The sequence below is a fragment of the Manis pentadactyla genome, chromosome 1 (assembly GCF_030020395.1).
Source record: "Manis pentadactyla isolate mManPen7 chromosome 1, mManPen7.hap1, whole genome shotgun sequence".
Classification (NCBI taxonomy): Eukaryota; Metazoa; Chordata; class Mammalia; order Pholidota; family Manidae; genus Manis; species Manis pentadactyla.
This window is the reverse complement of record NC_080019.1, coordinates 186,290,510-186,296,509: the sequence shown is the minus strand read 5'-3', so window position 1 is coordinate 186,296,509 and position 6,000 is coordinate 186,290,510. Positions and strand designations below refer to the sequence as shown.

General features: G+C 40.4%; 1 protein-coding gene across 5 annotated transcripts in view; it reads left to right on the top strand.

Annotated features, from left to right (window-relative positions):
• The first annotated feature begins 703 nt into the window (after positions 1-703).
• CRYZL1 (crystallin zeta like 1) overlaps positions 704-6,000 on the top strand; it is a 29,160-nt gene continuing 23,863 nt past the window's right edge. For 3 of the 5 annotated variants that reach the window (XR_008998380.1, XM_036880230.2, XM_036880231.2), the window contains exon 1: positions 736-879. The gene's annotated coding sequence lies outside the window, so the exon portion shown is untranslated. Of the gene's footprint in view, positions 880-6,000 lie in introns of all 5 variants that reach the window. The other 2 variants (XM_036880223.2, XM_036880225.2) reach the window with 2 other exon arrangements.

Genomic DNA, 6,000 nt, shown 5'->3' with positions numbered 1-6,000 from the left:
CGCGAGCCGCCGTACTACGGAGCAACCAAGCTGCGCTCCCTCCCCTTTCCTCCGCTCTTCTCTACCTCCTTCGCTCCCTCCCTCGCTCCCTCTCTCCCGCCTATCTCATCATCTCCTTCGGCCACCTCCCCCGCCACCACCCACCGCTCCCTCTCCGCCCACAAGTGGGTGGGGACAAGCAGCCTGCCAATCGGGAGAAGGGGCCTGAACCTCCTCACCGCCCCCTATCGCTAGCCCCGCCCGCCGCGGGAACCAAAGGGCTTGAAGCTGATAAAAATGGAAGAGGACGGAGTGACAACCAGTAAGCCAATGAGCAACCACAAGGGGGTGGGAGTAGGAATCTCCTTCCTCCCAGACTCTTCCCAAAAGGCGTCACCGTAGGCCTCTGGTCGGAATTTCCTTGACTCGTTTTATGAAGGTGCTTTTTCCACGACTCTGGTGTATCTGTCCGTTGCTGTGCGAGGAACTAGTTAAGATGCATTCAACTTAGTTACGGAAAGTCCTAAAGGAGAGAATATTTGGAGGCGAAAAGGGAGGCGGGGCACGGTTCAAAGAAAGATGTACAGCAAAAGGTTGGAATGAGGAAGGGTGTGGTCTTTATCCGGAATTTGCATAAAACGGAACCCGTCTCGGAGACTGAAACTTCGCCCATTTATTGGTAGACCCTGTTACGGCGTCTCGCTTCTCCTCCGCGCAGAGCACGCCGGGAGTTGTAGTTCTGGGTTCGGTTGCTATGGCGTTCTCTACAGCCTTCTCCAGGAATGACGAGCGGCCTGACCAATGGAAGCAGTACATGGGCCAGCGTGGGCGGGCTTTCTGCAAAGGGACTCCAAGGTGGCGGTGGCGATCGCGCAAGCTGCTAGGGCCGCTCGAAAGCAGGTGAGTCCCGGAAAACGCATTATGTGTCTCGTGAACCGGGCCTTTGGGCAAAAGATTAAGAGAAGCCCCGCAGAACCGTGCAGCCCTGAGGCGGATGGTGCTTCGCGTCGCACCTCAACCCCAGACTGCCTCGGGCCCAGGCCTAGCGTAGCTGAGGCCGCTGAGGGGCGGCTGGTAAGACTTGATTTGTCTGACCATTTCCTGGTCCCTATGGGTTTTGGTTGTAAGTATTATCTCAGTTTGCATCTCCCTCCACATTTATGGAGGAAAAAGTCTGGAAGTTCCCTTCCACTGAATCTTCAGTTTGGGTTTTACCCCGCTTCTTTTTGTTCTTGTACTATGAGTTTTTCTTTCTTCCGTACCCCTCTGCCCCCTCTCTCTTCTTCATAATTGCTCCTTTTTCGGTGAGCTATTATCTAAAGCAAAGGTGTTCGCATTTATATTTGCCCTCTTTAGCTCTACAACGGAAAACTCTGGAGCAATGCTTAAGAATCACCTCAGAATCACGTTGAAGTAAGTGCAGATGGCTGATCTGTTAAGTCTGTGCGGAGCCTAAGAATCTGCATTTCTAACAAGCTTCCAGGAGCCTCTGGTCCACGTTATGAGTAGCATCAGTTCAGCCCAATACGAATGCAAGGCGAGACACTTATTTAAGATTAAATTTTCGGGTAGCCACATTAAAAAACATGAAAAACACGTAGAATTAATTGTAATAATATGCTTCACTTAACCTAGTATATCCAAGATATTATCATTTCGATCCGTAATCAAATATTTTAAAATTCAGATACTGAACATTCTTTTTTTTATACTGTCTTCGAAATCCGGTGCGTATTTATACTTGAGCGCATCTCATTTACGACTAGACGCAGTCCAGTTTCCTTAGCCACCTGTGGCTAGTGGCTACTCTTGCTGGACAGCAGAAGTCCAGATAATATAATAACCCACTGAAGAAACTGAAAGGTGTTTAAGTTCAGATTGCATATGACCTTTGCTGCTGTGTGAGATGGGTTCAGACTATTTTAAAGGTTCTCTACCCAGTTTACAGACCTAATAGTAAAAATAGCCAACACTTACTGAATGCTGATTTTGTGCCATGTGTTGTCCTGAGTGCTTTGCATATATTGTTTAATCCTTAAAGCAGCCCTTTGAGCTAACTAGTAACTACTACTATTATCTCTGTTTTATAGATAGGGAATCAAAGGCCCAGAAGGTTAAAATTAAATAGCTCAAAGTAATACAGCTAGTAAGTGGGAGAACCAGGAGTCAAATTCTGGTCAGTTACAACTTCTAAATCCTGTTTTGTCATCCACTGCCACCACCAAAAGATAATTATATCTTTTATCACTGATTTCACCTCATAGATGCCTCTGCTCCAGATTACAGCTGGGGAAGAGAGATTCAAATTTGAAAGAGAGAGAGTTCACCATACAAGGTGAAGTTACCTGTCAGTTGCAGTGAAAGTTTTTGGTAGTTTTACAACTCTCTATGCTGTGCATTCAAAATCAAAGTTCTGGTGGAAGAAGAATGTTCAAAACCTCGAGTTATTTAGGCCTCTGGGCCAGTACTATACCCTGGACAGTACTGTGTCTTGATTCATTTGTGTACTGTTCTAAAATAGGAATATGGGAAAGCTTGGGAATTCTTAAAATGGAATCACAGTGTTTTTTGGTTTTGTTTATGGTGACATCTTTTTAATTCTTAAAAATGAATGTTTTCTTGCTCCTTTGAATTTCACATACAGTATTTCAAAGACTTTATGATTTTTCTAGATTCCATGAACAGTATTCCATTGAGCTAATGAGAGTTTTATGAGTAGAAGAGCAAAAATACATGTTCACACATGCTAAAATACGGTATTTTGCAAAATATTTTTCTTCTATTTTTACACATTGATATATATGATACATCTTGTTAATAATTTCATGATTGTAAATTTATCAGTAAATATTTAATCAAGATTATGATTCCTATTTTGCATCTGAAGCAAGAAGTTCTTTCGTTAGGATCTTACAGTGAATTGGAAAATTAAATAAGAATTTACAAACTGCACTAATTTTAGTCAGTAAAAAAGATCGGTTAAATCAATTGGAGAGGACCAAAAGAGTGTGGTAGAAATTTAGGGAGGATCTCTTAATTGCTTGTCCTCATCACCATCTTCATTGTCTCAGTGTCACATGATTAAGCCCTAGCATAATAGCAAGGCTGTCATTCAACATATGTTTGGCTTCATTGTTCCCCAGTTGTACAATTTGGGAAAATATGATACTAATCCAGATATATAAAATGCAAGTCTTTAAGTCTCTGTTGTTCTGGATCTTACTATATTAAATGGTCCTACATTGAGTGGTAAGTGAACCAAAAATTTCCAATCTCCCTGACCTACCCACTACCACCCCTGAGAGGTACTGGGGTACTGGCTGGGAAATGCCTCTAATAAGAACTCTAAGTGAAAAGATATGATATAAGTCAACAAATGATTAAAGTTATGCTCTCTGGGAGATTGGAGAGTTATTAAAAAATTGTTTTGAGATTCAGAAGGGTCATTGTTCAGAAGGAGCTAGTGTTCTAGACAAATATGGAAATCACTTGTTGCAGATAGGCAATATGTTAACATTTCCAAACAAATGCTTTTTTTATTTTTTTGCCTCTCATAAAGCCTAAATCAAAAATGAAATTTTTCCTAATTCCTCAGGTTGCATGAGATGTAAAGATTATGCTACACATGTGTAAATTCAGTTGAGTATGTCTTGATAATGTTCATAGAAATCTAGATTGTTATAATTAGCTTTAATATGGTCATCACATCCCCCATCCCCTTTGACTGATGCTTGAATCCCCTTTATGCAACCACTGTAAGTGTATATCCACCCTCTGTTTAAATCCCTCCATAGTGATAGGGGCCGTACAACTTCATGCATTTTCCTAAGTTTTAAATTAGATAACTGAATGTGAAAGTAAAAACTTCATATAACACATGCTATTAGCTAGAAATGCTTTCCAGAGTTTAGCCAGATGTGAGCCGCTATCACAGTGTGTCCTGTGCCCATCTTGTAACAGGAATTGTATGTAGCAAATGCAAGCTGTATGCAGCAAAACACCTGTGTACTCATTCCTTATGCAAAGTGTCCTTAGAGTATACAAATTTCTAGAGGCCATTGTGTACTCAATGAAGGGCTGTCCTCCAGTTTTGACCATGCAATTACCTTCCTCCTCAAAAGGCAGAGCTGGCCTATCTAGTTAGTTCTACCATTCTGCACAACCTACAAAGGGTGGCATTTGAACCAAACTTCCAGCTATTTACTTTATGTGGACCATTTTTTTTAACTTTTTTTTTGTATCATTAATATACAATTACATGAGCAAACATTGTGGTTACTAGATTCTCCCCATTATCAAGTCCCCACCACATACCTGATTTCAGTCACTGTCCATCAGCTTACTAAGATGCTATAGAATCACTACTTGTCTTTGTGCTATACTGCCTTCCCCGTGCCCCCTCCCTACATTATGTGTGCTAATCGTAAGGCCCCTTATTCCCCTTCTCCCTCCCTTCTCACCCAACCTCCCCAGTCCCTTTCCCTTTGGTAACTGTTAGCCCATTCTTGGGTTCTGTGAGTCTGCTGCTGTTTTGTTCCTTCAGTTTTTTCTTTGTTCTTATGCTCCACAGATAAGTGAAATCATTTGGTACTTGTCTTTCTCCGCCTGGCTTATTTCACTGAGCCTAATACCCTCTAGCTCCATCCATGTGTTGCAAATGGTAGGATTTGTTTTCTTCTTATGGCTGAATAATATTCCATTGTATGTATGTCCCACCTCTTCTTTATCCATTCATCTGCTGATGAACACTTAGGTTGCTTCCATTTCTTGGCTTTTGTAAACAATGCTGTGATAAATATAGGGGTGCATATTCCTTTTTGAAACTGGGATCCTGCATTCTTAGGGTAAATTCCTAGGAGTGGAATTCCTGGGTCAAATGGTATTTTTTTGAGGAACCTCCATATTGCTTTCCACAATAGTTGAACTAATTTACATTCTGTAGACCTTTTTTTTTTTTTTAATTTTTTTAAGGTATTATTGATATACACTTATGAAGGTTTCACACGAAAAAACAATGTAGTTACTACATTTACCCATATTACCAAGTCCCCACCCATGCCCCAGTGCAGGCACTGTGTGGACCTTTTTTTTTAACCAATATTTGGACATGCAGTTTGACATACTTCTTGATTTGATATGTGGACATGTATGAAAAGTCTCACAATTGAGTAAGGGCACTGTTACAATTTAATATTAAGTCACCTCTTCAATATAACAGAATGTTTACCCTGTACAATCCAGCCAGCTAGTATCATAATGCTGTGCACCTGACATTATGATAAGCATATGGGGCCACATTTACTTCATCTGTTTTTTCTGTAGCCTAACTGCTTGACAGTGTATCTTTGCTTTCTTTAAAATAAAAGTGAGGATGGGTTAGCAACATTACAACTGAATTCTGAACCTTAAGTGGCCACAATATTGCAAAGTTGATGTTGGGGAAGGAGAAATTTGAGCATCACCTGTGCTGACCACCCGTGAAAACAAAAACTGAGCAGGTGAGCCAAGACATCATAAAGGAAAAGGAAGCTTTATGATCAATGACTTAATACAGAGGAAGGAATTATGACAGACTCTTAAGATATCCTTGATGACTGAAGAGTCCAGTTTTATGTCTGCTGAATTTGAGGTGGATTGGATACTCAGAACACTTTCAGTCTGAAAGTGTAGATAAAGAATGATCTGTGGAGGTTTTATTTACAATTATTAATAGATGAGTTCCTTGGGCGATTAAATGTAGCGAGAGAAGAGCAAGTGGAGTTCATGTTGCTGTTATAAATTTAAAATGAAACCACTTGACATTTCTTCCCAATGATTTTTTTAGAAATCTCTTAAAAGATTAGTACTTTTCTTGACTACTTTCTTGAGGTGTTATTTATATTCAAGTGTTTAATTTATACAAATTCCTTTTTCTGCTTTGTACTAAAGATTATTTTATATAGGTGTCTTATTATTTGTTTCTCAAGATTTTGAGTAGGCTTAATGTGTGACCATTATAAAAATTTTAAATACTACAAACAT